Source organism: Phoenix dactylifera, unplaced genomic scaffold (assembly GCF_009389715.1).
Source record: "Phoenix dactylifera cultivar Barhee BC4 unplaced genomic scaffold, palm_55x_up_171113_PBpolish2nd_filt_p 000779F, whole genome shotgun sequence".
Taxonomy (NCBI): domain Eukaryota; kingdom Viridiplantae; phylum Streptophyta; class Magnoliopsida; order Arecales; family Arecaceae; genus Phoenix; species Phoenix dactylifera.
This window is the reverse complement of record NW_024068149.1, coordinates 192,870-199,125: the sequence shown is the minus strand read 5'-3', so window position 1 is coordinate 199,125 and position 6,256 is coordinate 192,870. Positions and strand designations below refer to the sequence as shown.

Genomic DNA, 6,256 nt, shown 5'->3' with positions numbered 1-6,256 from the left:
GTTACGATGCATAGTGATGGTTTAAACATAACATCATAACCTTTATCACATAATTGACTAATGCTTAATAAATTATGCTTAAGACCGTCAACATATCTAACATTATCAATAAAAGTAGAAGGAGTAATTTGTACTTTACCTATACCAATGATGTGACCTTGGTTGTTGTCTCCAAAAGTCACAGCACCTCCCTTCTTAGCTTCAAGGGTGAAGAATTGATCCTTGTCACCCGTTATGTGTCTTGAACAGCCACTATCCAAGTACCAGCAATTTTTGTTGACCTTGGCTGCAAGACACTCCTACACAAGCAGATCATATAATTTTAGGTACCCAAGTTTTCTTGGGTCCTTCATGGTTAGTCATGTTGGTTCCTTTTGGAACCCATACCCTTTTGATTTTTTTTTTAGTTTTTTCTTTCCTATAGTCACATACATTTGCTTTATGTCCTACAGTTCCACAACAAAAACAGGTTATTTTCTTAATTTTACTTTCTCCTGCTTTAACAAAGAAGTCACTAAGAAGTTTTTGCTTGTTTTTAGGTTTGTATCCTAGACCTGCTCTATTGAATACAGCTCGTTGACTATTAAGTATCATATTTAATTTTTCAGAACTATATATAAATTTTTCAACCAAGGGTTTGTTTTTCTCAAGTTCTTTAGTTAGTGTCTGTTTTTCTGCTTTTAGATCATTTAGTTCTTTTGTAATACTCTCATTTATATGTTTATGGTTTTTGGGTTCTAATGTTTCTTTGTTCAGCCTTTCATTTTCTTTAGTTAAGTTATTATTCTTTTGTATCAAGATTTGGTTGCTTGTTTTAAGTTCTGCATTTTCTTTGGTGATACAATCCTTATCCTTAACTAACTTATCGTATTTATGTAGGTAAGATTGATTAGCTATTTTTAGTTCTTTATTCTTAAGATTTATGGCCTTATATTCAATCATTAATTCATTAAATGCATCATACAATTCATCAAAGGTAAAATTGAGATGCGTGTTGGATGTTACCTCATTTTCATTGGCCATGAAACAGAAATTGGCCTTTTCTTCTTGTTCCTCATCCGATGATGAAGATGATGCGTCGGAGTCCGATAAGGTGGGGACAAGGGCTTCTTCCTCTTGTACTTGCTGCCCTTCTTTAGTAAGGGACACTCAGCTCTGATGTGCCCCGGCTTCTTGCACTCATAACACCCAATCCCCTCATTTTTCCTTTCCTTACCTTTATCCTTGCGATAGAAATTTGAGGGGCCTCTCCTTTGATGATAGGACTTCTTGTGGTTGATGAATTTTCTGAACTTGCGCACAAGAAGAGCCTCATCATCATCTCCCTCATGATCTTCTTCTTCACTGCTGCTACTGCAAGACAAATCTTTGTTAGATGATGTAGATTTGAGAGCTATTACCTTTTTCTTATGGGAGGACTCTTCTTCGCTGTGCTGCTTCATTGTTAGCTCGTGAGTCATTAGGGATCCAAGGAGCTCTTCAAGTGGAAGCTTGTTCAAGTCCTTAGCTTCTTGGATTGCCGTCACCTTGGCTTCCCATGACCTTGGTAGACAGCGAAGAATTTTCCTGACAAGATCACTGTTAGTATAGTTTTTGCCAAGGCTTTTTAGGCCATTGACAATGTCAGTAAACCTAGTGAACATGCTAGTGATTGTCTCATTAGAATCCATCTTAAATAGTTCATACTTATGAACTAATATATTTATTTTGGATTCTTTGACTTGATTTGTGCCCTCATGGGTCACTTCAAGTCTGTCCCAAATCTCTTTTGCAGAATTACAAGTAGAGACTCTATTGAATTCATTCCTATCTAATGCACAGTAAAGCACATTCATTGCTTTAGAATTGAGTTGTGCCTTTCTCATGTCATGTTCATCCCAATCCTTTTCAAGTTTAGGTACAGTGACACCCTCTACATAGATGGATGGGATGTATGGTCCATTTACTACAATGGTCCACATCTCATAGTCTTGGGCTTGGATGAATATTCTCATCCTAGCCTTCCAATATGAGTAGTCGGATCCATTAAAGAATGGGGGTCTTTGGGTGGACTGACCCTCAATGTGGGAAGATCCAAATGGGGTTGTCATTTTGATCTTTTACTCTTAGGGTAGAAGAGTTTAGGCTCTGATACCACTTGTTGCCCAGATAGACAATCCAAGAGGGGGGGTGAATTGGGTTTTAAAATAATTTTGCAATTAAAACGTTGTGGATGACTAATTAATGCTTTACCAAGATGATTAATTAATTGCTATGTGCTGTGAATGAAATGAGAGTAAAAGAAAGAGACAAACAATCACAAATACAAGGCTTTTATAGTGGTTCGGAGCTAACCCTTGCTCCTACGTCCACTCCCCAAGTCTCACTTGGGAATTCACTATAACCCCTTGGATTACAGCCGGTTGTTTTACAAGCTCACAACCAAACTTGTTGTTTTACGAGCTCACAACGAACTCGGTCGGTTTTCCCTGGCTCACCGACTAGAACCACCCCGATTGTTTTCCCGGAATCACAATCGAACCCTTACACGTTGGTTTTACACTCGGCTCACCAACCAACCTCTACACCCTTGATTCAATCCCCCGATTGAACCAAGCAAAGACAAGATGGAAATAATGACAACAAACAGAAAAACAGAGCTTCTCAAAAGCAGATAAATAATAATATAAACTAGAGAGAAGTTAAGAGCCCTCAAACACGTTTGAGTTGGAGTAGAGTAGGGCTTCTTGAACTTTGGGTCTCCTCTTGAATGTCTGGTCGACTTGAATGCAGGAGGAGATCTCTTTCAATGTTTGGGAAGAGGTAGTTGGATGGAGTTATGGCGCTCTTCCCTCTTTTCGTTGAAAAACCACTTGCAGAGAATGAATGCTTGATTACTTTGAATAAAATGGTGCGTCTCTACCTTGCTACAGTCCTCTGTGGCTATTTAAGCCATCCCCCATGGAAACTAGCCGTTAGACACCTTTTTCTGCCCGTTCTGCACAATCTGCACAACCTGACAATATGTCCGTTGGGGGTCGGAGTCGACTCGCGCGATCAGGAGTCGACTCGGCTGTAGCGGGAGTCGACTCATGCTTTTCTGGAGTCGACTCGGCAACTGTTCCGGGTTTGAATTAAAGTAGCCTCTTCGACTGGGAGTCGACTCGTCTTGACCCGGAGTCGACTCGCCAACTTCTGGAGCTGACTTGGCATTTTCGGAGTTGGCTCATCTCATGAAATCCATGGAGCTAATTTTCAACTTGGCCCACTCGAGTCGACTCGACAATCCTGGGAGTCGACTCGGCGCTCAGAGCCCGAACTCCCGATCTTCTGTCTTTTGGCTCGTCCAGTCTTGGAGTCGACTCGAACTTCTCCGGAGTCGACTCGGCTCTCAGTTTCCGAAACATAGGCTTCTGCCTTTTTGGTGTAGCGCTGCCTTGGAGTCGACTCGAGCTGTCTGGGAGTCGACTCAGCTCTCAGAGACAGTAAATCGGTCTTCTGTCTTTTTGGGGTCGCGCTGTCTCGGAGTCGACTCGCGCATTGCGGGAGTCGACTCGAATCTCAGAGTCCGAAAACTGCTCTCTGACTTTTGCCTTGTGAACCACTGAGAGTCGACTCTCGCTTTCTTTGGAGTCGACCTACCAACCATCGGAGTCGACTCGTGTTCCACAGGAGTCGACTCGAATCTCAGGGTCGAAAATCGCTCCCTGACTTTTCTATCTGTAACTCCTTGGAGTCGACTCATACTACTCCGGAGTCGACTCGGTAAACATCGGAGTCGACTCGCGCACTTCAGGAGTTGACTCGCTGACAGGTTTTGAGTTGATGCTTTCTGCTCGTCTGTCTGTTCTCAGTCAGAGTCGACTCGTAATGATCCGGAGTCGACTCGAGCCCGTGCCAGTGATTCTGATACGCTTGGAGTCGACTTGTAATACTCTGGAGTCGACTCGAGTCTTAGACTTTGGTTCAAACTGACTTCTTAACTTATCCAAAATATTATGAACCAAGTCTAGAAACACTTTAGACAAGATTTTCACTGAAACACTCAATTGAATTCATTAGTAAACAAGAGATATACTCAGATGCTTTGAGCTCATCAAAATCAAATAGGGTTATGATCAATCACTCCACACACTCGCTCCTAAATCTAGCAATGCTCGCTCAATCCTAAAATTGCCAATGATGCACGAGATAGTTGGGCAACCTGGATCCTTATATTTAGGAAGAATGTTATGTTGTAAAATTGCACTCACATTTTCAGCCAGAAATGCCTTCTTCTTGACATTTAAACGACGCTTGACAGTGCACAAATCTTTTAAAAATTTTACATAGGAAGGCACTTGTTTGATTGCATCAAGAAGAGGTACATTGATTTTTACTTGCTTAAAAAGCTCAAGAATTTCGGAGTTTGGTTCAAGCTTTTGCAAGGGCTTTAATCTTTGTGGAAATGGTGCAGGAAAAGGATATTCAATTTTTTCAGTAGATGTTGGTGCTTCAGTTTCTTCATTATCCTTTTCTTTTGTCTTGGGATGGTCAGAATCAGGTATGACTTGTGTTTGTTTTGGGACTGGTCGGTCAATAACCTTTCCACTTCGCAAAGTTATTATACTCTTCGCTTGTTCTTTATGCAAAGTTGATGATGATGCATTGCTACCGCCATAGACTTGAGGATTAGGTTGTGGTTGAGCTGGTAGCTTACCTTTCTCTTGAGCACTTAAAGCAGTGGTCAACGTTGTCAGTTGATTTCTTAATTCATCATTGATTTTAGCTTGGCCTTGCATGAAAGATTGCAAAGTTTCTTCGAGACTAGATTTTTGAGGGGGTGCGTGTGCATAATGAGATTGCGGAGGTGGAGGAGTTGGGTTATATACTTGTTGAGGTTGGTCATTCCTCCACCTGAAATTTGGATGGTTCTTTCATCCAGGGTTGTAAGTACCCGAAAAAGGATTATTGAAAGATTTTTGATAGGTATTCATAACATTGGCCTGATCGTGCAAGACTTCCTTGAATGCGGGTATTGTAGGGCAATCAGTGATGAGATGGCCAGGCATCTCGCAAATCCTACAAGACTCGCTGTTATGTTCTACGGTCTTGACGGGTTCAATCCTTCTAAGTTCAATTTTCTCTACCTTCCTAGTAAGGGCTGCCATTTTAGCCTGAATATCATCCTGAGTACTAAGGTTGTAAAGGCCCCCGTGTGGAATGCTAGTAGGCTTAGGCAAAGGTTTATTCACTCTATCCCCTGTATCCCATAATTGTGCAGTCTCTGCGAGAGAGTCTAAATAGTCCCATGCCTCATCGGGTTGCTTTTCCAGAAACAGACCATTGCACATAGTCTCTATAAATTGTTTCAACTGTGGAGACAATCCTTCGTAAAAGAAACTAATGGTTCTCCATGTTTCAAACCCATGATGAGGACAAGAGAGAAGCAAATCTTTAAATCTCTCCCAGCATTCATAAAATGTTTCATGGTCTTTTTGTTGGAAGTTACTAATGTGTCGTTTTAAAAAGTTAGTCCTTTGTGCGGGAAAGAATTTTTTCAAGAATTCTCTTTGCATATCATGCCATGTTCCTAGCGATCTAGGTCTCAAGGAGTTCAGCCATGTTTTGGCTTTATCCTTTAAGGAAAAAAGAAACAAGGTCAATTTAAGGACATCTTCCGATACATTTGGCACTCTAAATGTGATGCTAATTTCCTCAAAATCCTTAAGGTGAAGATAAGGGTTCTCGGATTCCATCCCATGATACTTGGGCAGCAATTGAATTACTCCTGGTTTGATTTCAAAGTATCCTACATTTTCAGGAATAATCATGCATGAAGGTTGACTAGTCCTAGTGGGATGTAAGTATTGTCGAAATGTCATAACTGGGGGTCTACCTTTATCTCCATGGTGACTTCCTACATCATCAGGAAAATTTGCCATCTCACAAGGTGTGAGATACTGCGAAGGAATTTCAAGGATGTGTCCTAAGGAATGATCTAAAGTTGTACGACTTAATCGACCGGTGTCGTCCCTATTCCAACCTAGCATACAAAATTTAATTAAATTTTTTTTTAAAAAAAAATAAATATAAATGTAAGTACCAACTAAAGATACCCTAAAACTACACCCTAAAATAAAAATCTATTCACAATCAAACATGCAACTAAACATTACACCTCAATTTCTAATGTTTTTTCTAAATTTCTAGATAGCTCCTAACTAGTTTGAAGAGGGCACCTAAGCCTCCAATCCGGTCTAATGAACCGAGTTGACCAGGTAAGCTCCCAGGTAAG

General features: G+C 40.8%; 1 pseudogene; it reads left to right on the top strand.

Moving 5' to 3' along the window:
* Window positions 1–5,382: 5,382 nt before the first annotated feature.
* LOC120107160 lies at window positions 5,383–5,482 on the top strand (annotated as a pseudogene).
* The last annotated feature ends 774 nt before the right edge of the window (window positions 5,483–6,256 follow it).